Source organism: Pan troglodytes, chromosome 6 (assembly GCF_028858775.2).
Source record: "Pan troglodytes isolate AG18354 chromosome 6, NHGRI_mPanTro3-v2.0_pri, whole genome shotgun sequence".
NCBI lineage: Eukaryota > Metazoa > Chordata > Mammalia > Primates > Hominidae > Pan > Pan troglodytes.
In genome coordinates this window covers 39,469,386-39,481,411 of record NC_072404.2, presented here as the reverse complement: position 1 = coordinate 39,481,411, position 12,026 = coordinate 39,469,386, and the positions used below count along the sequence as shown (strand labels likewise).

General features: G+C 39.6%; 1 protein-coding gene across 8 annotated transcripts in view; it reads right to left on the bottom strand.

Moving 5' to 3' along the window:
* BBS9 (Bardet-Biedl syndrome 9) overlaps window positions 1-12,026 on the bottom strand; it is a 797,962-nt gene that overhangs the window by 189,803 nt on the left and 596,133 nt on the right. The gene's annotated exons all lie outside the window — the stretch shown is intronic.

The window sequence follows — 12,026 nt, the reverse complement described above, 5'->3', positions numbered from 1 at the left end:
GACTCAGGCACCCACCTTGAGGGCACTTAGGAGAGCACCTGGCGAGGGCTGGTGCTGCTGCTGGGTGTGGGGGCAGTCACCTCTGAAAATGTGTGTTTTTATATTAAATGGAGGGATTGGATTAGGTGGGTCTCAGGACTAGTCCATGCCTAATATTCCGCATTTCCAGGAGTCACCTAAGTGAATCTGGTCACCGTGATTCAGCATTCACTTGTGCTGCTTGCTCTGTTTCCTGACAGCCAAAGTGAAATCACCTATTTTTTGTGCCAAGTGTTGACACTCATCATAGACAGCTTGTGTTATTGACTATAGTTTTATTTGAATATCTTGTCCCACAACTAAATTATAAATTCCTTTTGAGGCCATAACTGCCTATTATTTGTGACCCTTGGTGTCTTTCACATAGCAGGTCTAACTGCAGAGTTTATAATAATTGAACAGAGCTCAGTGACTAAAAAAATTAAAAGTTCCAGTTGAAAATATTGATATATTTGACCATTTTTTTAAAGTTAAAAGTTTTGTAGGATAAAAATCACCACCAAGCCAAAAAATTAATGGCAAATTGGACAACATATTTGTAAAGATAACAGGACAGATGTGAATAAGCAATGCACAAAACAAAAACGACAAATGGCCAATAAGTACATTGACAGACATTCAGTCCCATCCTTATCAAAGACACTAACATTAAAACAATGAGATGTGGCCGGGCGCAGTGGCTCATGCCTGTAATCCCAGCAGTTTGGGAGGCCGAGGTGGGTGGATCACGAGGTCAGGAGATCAAGACCATCCTGGCTAACACGGTGAAACCCCGTCTCTATTAAAAATACAAAAAATTAGCCAGGCACTGTGGTGGGTGCCTGTAGTCCCAGCAACTCGGGAGGCTGAGGCAGGAGAATGGCGTGAACCTGGGAGGTAGAGCTGGCAATGAGCTGAGATCATGCCACTGCACTCCAGCCTGGGTGACAGGGCAAGACTCTGTCTCAAAAACAACAACAACAACAAAAAAACAATGAGATGCTAGCTTTTTGTTTTTAATTTGTTTTTATCTATTAGATCAGCAAAAATTAAAATGAATTACAATATATAACATTAGCAAGGATGTGGAGAAATAGACTTTCTCATTAACTGCTAATAGGACCATAAATGAAGGTGGTGGGCATGGAGTAAAATTTGTTGGTAGATAACAAAAGTCTTTAAAATGTGCCCAGTAGTTCATGACTTAGGGATTTATCTTAAAAATAATAATCCGGAAACAAACATACAGAAGAATAGTAATTGAATAACTGCCTGGAAGAGTATAAATTCGGAAATAAGCTAATTTTTCATTAACAGAAGAATGAATTGATAAATAGGAGTGTTTTTTATCTAGTGGAATATTATATCATAGTTTTAATGAATAAACTAGAATTACATGGATAAATCTCTAAAATACACTGTTGATGCCAAAGATCAGGTTGGAGAAGAAAATATATAGTATAATAGCATCTGTATAAATCTTAAAAACACAGAAAACATTATTATTTTGTCCACTACATATGGTTCATGGATATGCAGCAAAGTTATAAAATGACTGTAAAAGATACTCATCAACTTCAAAATTGTGTTTGAAGGAGAAGGATGAGAATATTGTTTGTATGATGTTTTGGTGCCTTTAAAAAATGGTTGAATTAAATGAGAAAATGCATGTATGGCCTTTGGTGTAGTATCTGACTAAATAAATAGAAATATCAACTATTAACATAATGTTGCTACCTAAGTATATACTTACACGTATGTACTTAAAACTTACTATTCTTGTGTATGTCTCCTTTTTTCCCAATTATTATTTTTTAAGACAAATCCATAAGTGATGAATTCTTAGGCACATTTTAAAAAATTTATTTACTTTCAAATTTTAGTCCATCTCTACCCCCTTCACTTATGGTCTGACTGGCAGGTTATGAGTATAGTCTAAGAGGGAGGCTTTGAACTTTACGGGGAAGAATACAGAATAAAAAGTAATGCTTAAGGTTGAGCACGAAAAAAGGGGGAATATGTGTTGAGGTGCTTCCTTCGACAGGAAGGAATTGTGCTAGATGTGTGCCATCCATTGTCTCCTCGAGTCCTCACAGCAACCTATGTCACAATTTTATTGGGCCCATTTCCCTCACTGGGAAACTGAGGCTCAATTACTAGATTCTGTAATTTGGACAAAATTATAGCTCTATCAGTGGAAGATCAGGGATGTAAATATGAGCTTGTTTGACGCCAAACCTTAGGTTCTTTACATTGGATCACAGTGAGTTGAGAAGTAAAGAAATAAAGGAAGTTTCTACACAGATGCTGGAAGGGTTTACAAAGAAAGTCGGGGTGACATGGGCCTGCACCTCACCACATCTTGGACTGGATTTGCCATTGAATTTTCTGCTAATGTATTCTCAGAAGCTGTCCCAGGGCTGGGGACTGTGTCGTTGACCTATTAAACAAACATCCCTGCTGACAAATGTGGAGGCTGCCAAGATGGGATGCAGAGTAAGTAGGAAGCTGACAGCAGATCCCAGCACCCATGGTCTAATCAGCAGGATTTCCAGCAAAGCTCTCAGTCCCCCAGGGTCACAGGGCTCCCTGGTTCCTAGCTTTGCAGAAGCCAAACAAGAGTGTAAATGATAAGTAGATAAGGACTGCCTAGCATGAAAAACAAAGCCCAGGATTTGGGACTTTGCAGGGGACACGCGATCTGTAAGCAGTTTTTATTTTTCCTTTCTGTTAAAGTTTCCAAGACCTGAAGTATACGGGTTGGAGAAAGGGGGAGACAGTGCTATTGTTATTGTAAATAATAAAATTGTTTAGAAACTGCAAGAGAAACAACTGAAGAAGTACTAGAGTGTGGCATGTAGTGTGGTGGCGAAGATCAACTCCATAGCCACACCAGCTGAGGCTGAGAGGAACATGTGTCTGTTTAACACCAAAGAGAAACCCTCTCAGGAAAGACAGAAACAGAACATTATGATGTGCCCTTGGAAAAAGAGCCCTGGGGGCATGAGCATGTGACCTACAGCAAGACCAGGGAATACCTAGCGTGTATCCTGGATGAGCAGGAATTAGGGAAGCTTGAGGCAAAGGGGAGGAGAGGGAAGAAGTAAGAAGGAACCCAGTAATTTAGCAAGAGTTTAGAATCTGCAAAGAAATTAACACTGCTGATAATTTCTCCATGGTTGGAACAATCTTCAAATGTCCAAGAACATAGGTAACTGTCATAGGCTGAAGAATGGCCCCTCCTCAAGAATTAAAAAAAAAATTTAAGAGTTCCAAGTTGTAATTCCTGGAACCTGTGAATGTTACCTTATATTAATTCTTTTTTTAAAAAAAAGGACCACTCAGATGTGATTAGGTTAAGGATCTTGAGATGGAGAGATTATCCTGGATTATTTGATCACAGAAGAGAAAGCAATGTGATCACAGAGGTAGAGATCAGAGAGCTGTGGTCACCTCCAAGGAATGCCAGAAGTCACCAGAAGCTGGCAGAGGAGAGGAAGAGGCTAGATCCTCCAGAGTGAGTGTGGCCCCACCTCCACCTTGATTCTGGTCCAGTGGTAGTGATGTTGGACTTCTGGCCTCCAGAGCTGTGAGAGAATACATTCCTGTTGTTTCAAGCAACCACATTTGTGGTAATTTCTTACAGCAGCTGTAGAACACTAATAGAACCAAAATTCAGTTTTGAGAAATTTGTTGTGTTGCTCTGTTAACTAATCCCCAAATAGTCATAAGCAGTCATTTAAGCTTTGTGTATAAAAGTAAAAAATTGTAAACATCCTAGAATGGCTGTCAACAGCAGTTAAATTATGATAATTTGTTAAGTGAAGTACTATGCAAATATTAAAAATGAAATGGCAGAAGTATAGAACTTATTTCTTGACATGGCCCTGTGTTCATAATATACTTACCATTGAGCAAAAAACAATAAATACCAGTTATATAATACTTTTTTACATTTAAATTTTGACCTGTTTGAAAGTTATTCTTCTATATGACATGCGGTGTAGATATAAATATATCTCTTCCCACTTGGCTACCCATTTTATAATTTGTCCCAACACCATTTATTGAGGAGTACATGCTTCCTCCCATATATTAAATTCCCATATATTGCATGTATTAAATTTTGCATATATTAAATTCCCATATATTGCTTTATTTTTGGACTTCTCATTTTGTCCCATTCTTCTGTCTGCTTATTCATGCATGCATCAATGCTGAGCAGTTATAATATAATTTAATATATGATAGGACACCTCACTCCATTGGCCTATTTTTTCTGAATTTTTCCTGCTTTTCTTGCTTTATAGTTATCTCAGTATTTTTTTCAATAAAACCAGTGGGCTCTTTTTTGTTATAATCATGTTAAATTTGTAATTAGTGAAAATTGATAACTTTATGGTGTTGTCTCCCTAAGCAAGAATGGGTAGGTATCTTCTGTGTTCGTGTGTGTGTGTGTGTGTGTGTGTGTGTGTGTGTGAACATACTCATGCTCTCTTCAGAAGTGATTTTGAAGTTTCCTTCATATCTTTATTTTTTGTTATCTTTATGAAGCTTATTCCTAAGAAGTTTATCCCTTTTGTTACTATTAAACATGGGAATTTTTCATTATACTTTCTGATTGTTATTTTATATATATAATCGATTTTTACCTTTATTAATTTTCCCTCTAATATATTGCTGAATTTTCTCATTTTTAACTTTTTCAGGTGCCACTTTTGGGTTTTACAGATAAATTATCTTTTACAAATAACAATAGTTACATTTCCTTCTTTCCAATTTTTGTAGCTATCACATTTTCCCTTTTCTGATTCTATCAGTTTGTGTTTCTAGTAAAATGATAAAAAAGAATAGTGATATATAGATAATATTTCTGAATTTACTGGGAATGCTATTAACATTAAGCATGGTTTATACTGGATTTGGACCTGAAATATTAATAGATGTCAATGAAGTATCTGTTATTAATGTATTGAATGTTTTATCAAGAATGGATATGAGATTATGTCAAATGATCTTTCAGCATCTATGAAAATAAAGCTTTTCTTAGATTAACATAATAAATGTATTTATATATTTCTTAATATTGAAACAATCTTGCATTCCTAGAATACCTACTTAGATATGATATATTATTGTTTCAATGTGTTGTTGAATCATATTTTCTAATATTTAATTTAGGATTTTAAAATAAATATTTATAAGAAAGATAACTGGCCAGGTGCGGTGGCTCACTCCTGTAATCCCAGCACTTTGGGAGGCCAATGCGGGCGGATCATGAGGTCAGGAGATCGAGACCATCCTGGCCAACATGGTGAAACCCCGTCTCTACTAAAAATACAAAAATTAGCCAGGCACAGTGGTGGGCACCTGTAATCCCAGCTACTTGGGAGGCTGAGGCAGAAGAATCGCTTGAACCTGGGAGGAGGAGGTTGCAGTGAGCCGAGATCACGCCACTGCACTCCAGCCTGCGTGACAGAGTGAGACTCCATATCAAAAAAAGAAAGAAAGGAAGATAACTCCATTTTGCAATCTTTCTTGGTTTTGATATCAATGTAATGCATTTTCTTTGTAAAAATTGGAAGTTTTCCTTATTCTTCTATGTGCTATGCTTTTTCTATGTTATGGGTTTTTTTTTCTTTATATATGTGATATAATTCCCCTGTGAAATCATCCGGGCTTCATGCTTATGTAGGAGATTACTCTGAAAACTTCCCCTATTTCTTCTGTGGTAATATATTGGTTTGGATTTTCTTTCTCTTCTGGGGTCAGTTTTGGAAAGTTATATTTTTCTGGAAAGCTGACCATTTCATCTAAATGTCAAATTTATTTGTATACAGTTGTACCAAACAGATTTTATGATTTAAAATTTTTCCTCTATTTATTTTCCTTTATCATTTGCCATTTTTGTAGAAAATATAGGAAAATTATTTTCTTTACCTTCAGAGTAGAAAACGAAAGTTTTTTGTAACTATGACTTAACAGCCAAAAGCCATAAAAAGTACAGATGAATTCTACCACATAAACTTTATATATTAAAAAAACTTTGCACAGCAAAAAAAAAAAAAAAACTATAAGAAATGTCTAAAGTTTGACAACAAATTGGGAAAAATGTGAAATTTACACAATAAATCAAGGGCTAATATCCTTACATATGTATAAGATATATTAAAAGAGCTTTTGTAAATACAGAGAAAAAAAATCCAGTGGAAAAGTTAGCAAAAGATATGATGATATGGTTCAGAAATAAATTACATATGGCTCAGGAACATATGAACAGATGTTTATCTCACTTATAAGAGAAATTCATATTAAAACAAAACTGAGAGACCATTTTAAAAATATATATTGGCAAAAATGTTAAAGTGTGATTACGTGCTTCTGTGGAGTGGCTAGGGGAAACAGGTAGCCTCATATATTGCAAGTGGAAGTAAAACTTCATGCAATACCTAAGGAGGGAAATTTGAGACTCTCCATCAAAAAGGAAAATGCTTTGACCAAGATATTCCACCTGCAGAAACATCAGCTACATTTCGGGGCCAGCTGGGACTGACAGCCAAGTACAGCCTCTGACACCATCTCTGCTTACAGCAAGTCCCATAAACTCTTACCGGATGGGGACAGTTTTCACACAATAGAGGACAGAAGCCGCAACACACCCAACAAAATCACACTTGCTGATGTTGGCCAGAACATTTCTCACAGCTGTTTCTCTTTCCTGGGTTTGACAACGAGGGATCTTGTGCACTGAACAGACCCAGCCATATGATCTCAGCAACACAACACCTCTCAGCCTTCAAGCACTGAAAAACCACAAATGAGAAGTGTACTCCCACCACTAATTGCTTTAAGATGTGATATGAATTAAAGCTGCCCTTCCCTCCCCTTTTTAATTCAGGTCACTCTATTAATTTTGCTACCCAAGGGTGATTACTCTAGTTGTCCTAAACTTTGCTGACAACCTGCCCTTCCCATGAAATATGTACCGCATTTCTAGAGAAGGCCTTTGGTTAAAGATACCCTCCTTCTTTGTGATACTTTGCTCACCTTTCCATAACTCTGTATTCTGAGTAGCAACATGAAACGTGACAAACTTTCCTCACCAAAAATGATCATGATCCTAATATAACATATTCCATTTCTATCTCATTCCTCATTTACCTTTACCAAGGCAGCATTCAAAGGGTTAACTCCTTTCCCCCAACAGAGTGAAGCATTTTTTGCTGACCCAGTGTGAGATGGGTTGGACCAAATTCAATTTAGCTGCAGTCAACAGGAAAGTAGGAAGAAAAATAGGATCTAACAAACAAAGCATTAAAAAAAGAGGGAGTCCACAGCAGGAAATAATTATTTGGGCAATTGTTCACTTTGTTAAAGGACCAGCCCGTATGAATATCCATCAGGATGCAGTGCTGTGTCCGTGGTTTCTCCGCAGCACCCTGTCTGGTCTAATTAGTTACAAAAGCAGTTCTATGGGCTGGAGAAATGTGCAATTGTGTTGTGTTTCAGGGGAACAAACACATATGTCATTGAAGTGGAGTCTGGCACCAGCTTATTTTGGTGAAACCTCGAGTGGTCGGCCGGAATGGAATCAATACGAAAGGAAGCTCTGAATGCCAACAGAAGTGGTTTACAAAAATAATTCACTGACCATTCCATCTGCCTCGGATTAAGCGTGTTAAACGGTTCAGTTCAAGTTAACATTTCTAATATATAGATATACATAAAATAAACAAAACCACATACTTTTATCAAATATTTGCATTTGAAAACCTCCACTAACATACACACACCCAGAACTCAGCCTGTGCTCTTTCATCTGACCGTATACTTTTCCCCTCAGAACATTTACACTAAAAACATGGAATCTGAAAGAAAACTCAGATTGGCCCACTAGAGAAGAGTAAACCCCCTGTGGAAAGGAAAGTGAAAATAATATTTTCAGAATAAAAATCTTTCAGTCTGTAAAAGGAGTTTTATAGCTCAGTCTTGGGAAAGTCAGCCAAAGGTTCACCTGACACGTGAACAGAGCAGGTCTTGGGGAATCAAGGCTTAGCAGATTTGTTCATTCACAGTCCTGACAATGGGTGCTGGAACCAAATCAATAACCTGTTGATATTGCAAAACTATCAGTTTGCATAGAAAGTCTACTATATGCATTTTTTAATTGCATAAATTAGAATCTAAGGAGACATGATGCCACAGATAACAAATAAAAATGTCAACACATATTGAATACTTACTAAGTTAAATACTGCTCATGTAATCTCTGTAACCACACTGAGGCAGGCATTGTATTACTATCTCGATTTAGCAGATGTGAAAACTTAAGCACAGAGTGGTTGAGTAACTTGCCCAAGATCATACAGCCAGGAACTACAAGAGGCCTGGATTGGAACCTGGGCCATCCAACTCCGGATCATGCTCTATTCTACTCCCCAGTGTATACAAAATAGGCAAGAGAGGTGTCACACAGGAAGCCAGAGCAGTTTCCCACAGCAAGTCCTAGGAGCAGAGAGGGTGAAATTAATCTACTCATTGGCAGGCCTTTGCCTCCCATTCACCCCCTTCACACAGTAGGCCATCAAACAAAGGGGCCCTGCATCCACTCAATCTGTACTGCAATCCTTTGTTCCCCACCTGCCTACCCTGGGGACTCTTGCCCCTTACCTGTGGAAGGAGTGTGAAATGGGATAGCTTTTCACAGCCCAGCAGGAAAAAACAAACAAACAAAAAAAAAACAAAGCCGGCTGCTTCCCTGGGAACAAATTCCTAGGCTTGGCTGAAGAATGGCTTTGCAGGCCATCAATGTCAAGTTCAAACTCTGCAAATGAGCATATCCCGCCAGATCAAGTAGCTCTAGTGATTCTGCTTCCCTGTAGGGTCCCACGACCTGTGCTCCAGCTTATCTGGTAAGGAAGCAGAGGTGGACCAGGAAGACAAAGGCAGAAGGACTCGGGAGCACACGCTCCTACATGCATTTGACGCAGCTTGTCTCAGTGAAGCCTCACAGGATCCTGTGTGGCTGATGAACTCAGAGTGTGTAAGTGGCTTGATGAAAGTCACACGCATAGTGAATGGCAAAGTGAGGATTCAAGCCGAGCTCTGACTCCTAGCCCTCGCTTTGTTGGCTTGGTGATGCTTGGCAGCCCAGCCAGCAACCTCAAATGCCACTTGGTATGAGTTTTTTAATGGGGCCCTTACTCCATGCACTGCCAGCAAAATAGCACAAAAATGATAAAATCGGTGAGAGGATTGGCACCCCCAAAGAGGGCAGCCCTGATGCTGGAGGACAGGGGCTCAGGTCCCTGAGACTGGTCTAGTGAACCTCCGCTAATAGGGTCCTTGGCTTTAGTCTGCGAGCAGCATGTGAGCTCATGTGGCTCCTGGGTCAGGCTGAGCAAGACTGTGGAGCGTTTCCAGCACTCAAGGTGATGGGAAATGTTGAGCAAAGTAGGTGCAAAGCCTTGTCTAATATTTCCATTTACCTCCTTTGTCTGTCTGAATAAGTGTCATTAATTCAAACCATTTCAAAATGGGGCTTGAAGATGTGTGAGAGCGGAAGCCCCCAAGCCCCTGGCCTCTCCGCACCACATCCTTGCTGACTCTATCTCTTGTGTGCAGTGATCAATTGAACCCCAGCAAATGTGCTGTGAATATTGCAGCTAAACTGACCACTAATGTGCATGTGTCTGTGTGTGCACGGCGAGGGGAGGGGGACTAGAAGCAGCATCCTAAGCCGGCTCTTCTCCCATCCATTTCCCTGGCCTGACATCCCCCTACAATCAAGTTACCCCTCCTTCTCCAGCACCCCACCCCCCAAATAAAGCAAGACCACACCAGGAACACTTCAAGGGAAGAAAAGACACTTCAAGGGGAAAAAAGTGTTATTTTCTCTCTAGGAAATACCCCCAAATCAACTACTTCACTAACTTCTCACTGCTAATGCTTTTCTTATAGAGAGCAGAGTTCTCACTGAAATAACAGCTAGCTTCAAAAATACTGTAAATTCTGCAGCCAGAAGGAAAACCCATCCTTTTCCAAATGCAAGAGAGAAGTCTGAAAGCTTAGCAATGTACAACTTTAATATTTTGGTTGATAACACGCCATGGACCCAGAGTATTTTCCATTTCCTCTTTGTTCTTTTTCCAGTGATCTTAAGGCCTTTATTAAATCTATCAAAATCTAAATATGAGTCGTGATGGTAAAAATTAGGTGACTTTTTTCCTAACAAATATGGTAGAAAAGTATACCCATCCAAATGAGTCTCATCCTCTTCAAAGTAGACTCCTATATGGGACTTAGGCTTATGTTAATGAGGTCTCCACACACACACACACACACACACACACACACACACACACACACAGAGTTATCTATGTGTGTGGGAAATTCTTTTGCAGTTGCATTCAGCATAGGCACATCATTTTGAATACACTTCATGGTACCATACTACAATTTTTAGGAAAAACCCAAGATGTTCAGTGCCATGTCTGCTGTCTTTAAAAAATAATCAAGCTGAAGCATAGTATTTGAGGGTCAAAATGAGATTGCACTAGAACAAAAAAATTGATTTTCTGATGTATCCTCCGAAGTCTTTTGTACTGGAGTCCATTATCCAAAACACATCAAAGCAGATTGAGGGCTGAGGAAGAGTGTGCCTGCCAGTTTAACCCCTCCGGTATTTAAACACTCCCCACCTTTCAGCAATTCCTGAGGCACCTCTGAGATCCCCTGCCTGCCCTCTGCATACAGCCCGGTATTCAAACATCTAAGCCAATTCTAAAAAAGCTGTTTGTAAACTGTAAAGCCCAGGATAAACATGAGTCTATTCTCCCCAGATCTGCTCTATTAGCCACAGGGTCTGTCATCTGTAGACATCTATGGCCACGACTAAAATAATGATTTCAAAACATTCATCTACTGCGGTTGACCCTAGCCCTGACCTCTAGCAACTTACTGTCCACAAAGGGGTTCCGTGATCTCTCTAAAAATCACTACTGTAGTAGGCAGAATTCTAAAGATGTCCCCAAGATTTTTACCCACCAGTCATTCAATTCAACACAAATCTAGGTGATGCTAAGAAGGGACTTTGCAGATGAATTAAGGTTACTGGTCAGCTGACTTTAAAATAGGGAGATTATCCTGAATCATCCAGTTGGACCCTACGCAATCACTTGGGTCCTGAGAAGCAGAAGAGGAAGGCAAAAGAGGGAACCAGAAGAAGGTGGTGGAAGAGGGAGGCAGGGGACAGATGAGATAACGGGAGGTCAGAGAGATCTGAAACATGAGAAAGACTCAACCCATACTGCTGGCTTTGAAGAAAGAGGAAAAGGGCAATGACTCAAATAATGCAGGCAGCCTCTGGAAGCTGACAATGACCCTGATCAACAGCCGGGAATGAAGTGGGGACCTCAGTCCTACAACCACTTGAATGAAACTGGAAGCACATTTTCCACAAGGGCCCCTGCCTCCTTGTGCAGCCCTGCCCACACCTTGATTTTAGCTTGTGAGACAAATTCACACTTCTAACCCACACAACTGCAAGATAATAAATGGGTATTATTTTCAGCTGCTAAATTGGTAGTAACTCACTGTGGCAGCAATGGAAACCTAATACAGCTACCCACAATGTTTTCCTGACATCTGCAGTCTTCTAGAGAAACTAGATCACTCTTAGTATTAGAAGATATTGTTTCAGTCCAGTTCATTTGGCAAACATATGGGGCACCCACACGCTGGGCAGAAGCCAGGCGAGAGGAAACATCACAGGTCATAATGGAGAAGACATTGCCAGGGGCTAGATGGGCTACAGCCTGATATTTGGAAACAGCCAGCGGGAAAATGAAATGATGTGAGTCTAGTCTTGGTGCTTAACACTGACTGCTCATTGGATTCACTTGGGGAGTTTTTAAAAATCCCCATTCCAGCTCATACCTCAGACCAATTACATCAAAACTTCAGGAAGATGAGCATCAATGCATTTTAAACCTCCACAGGTGATTCCA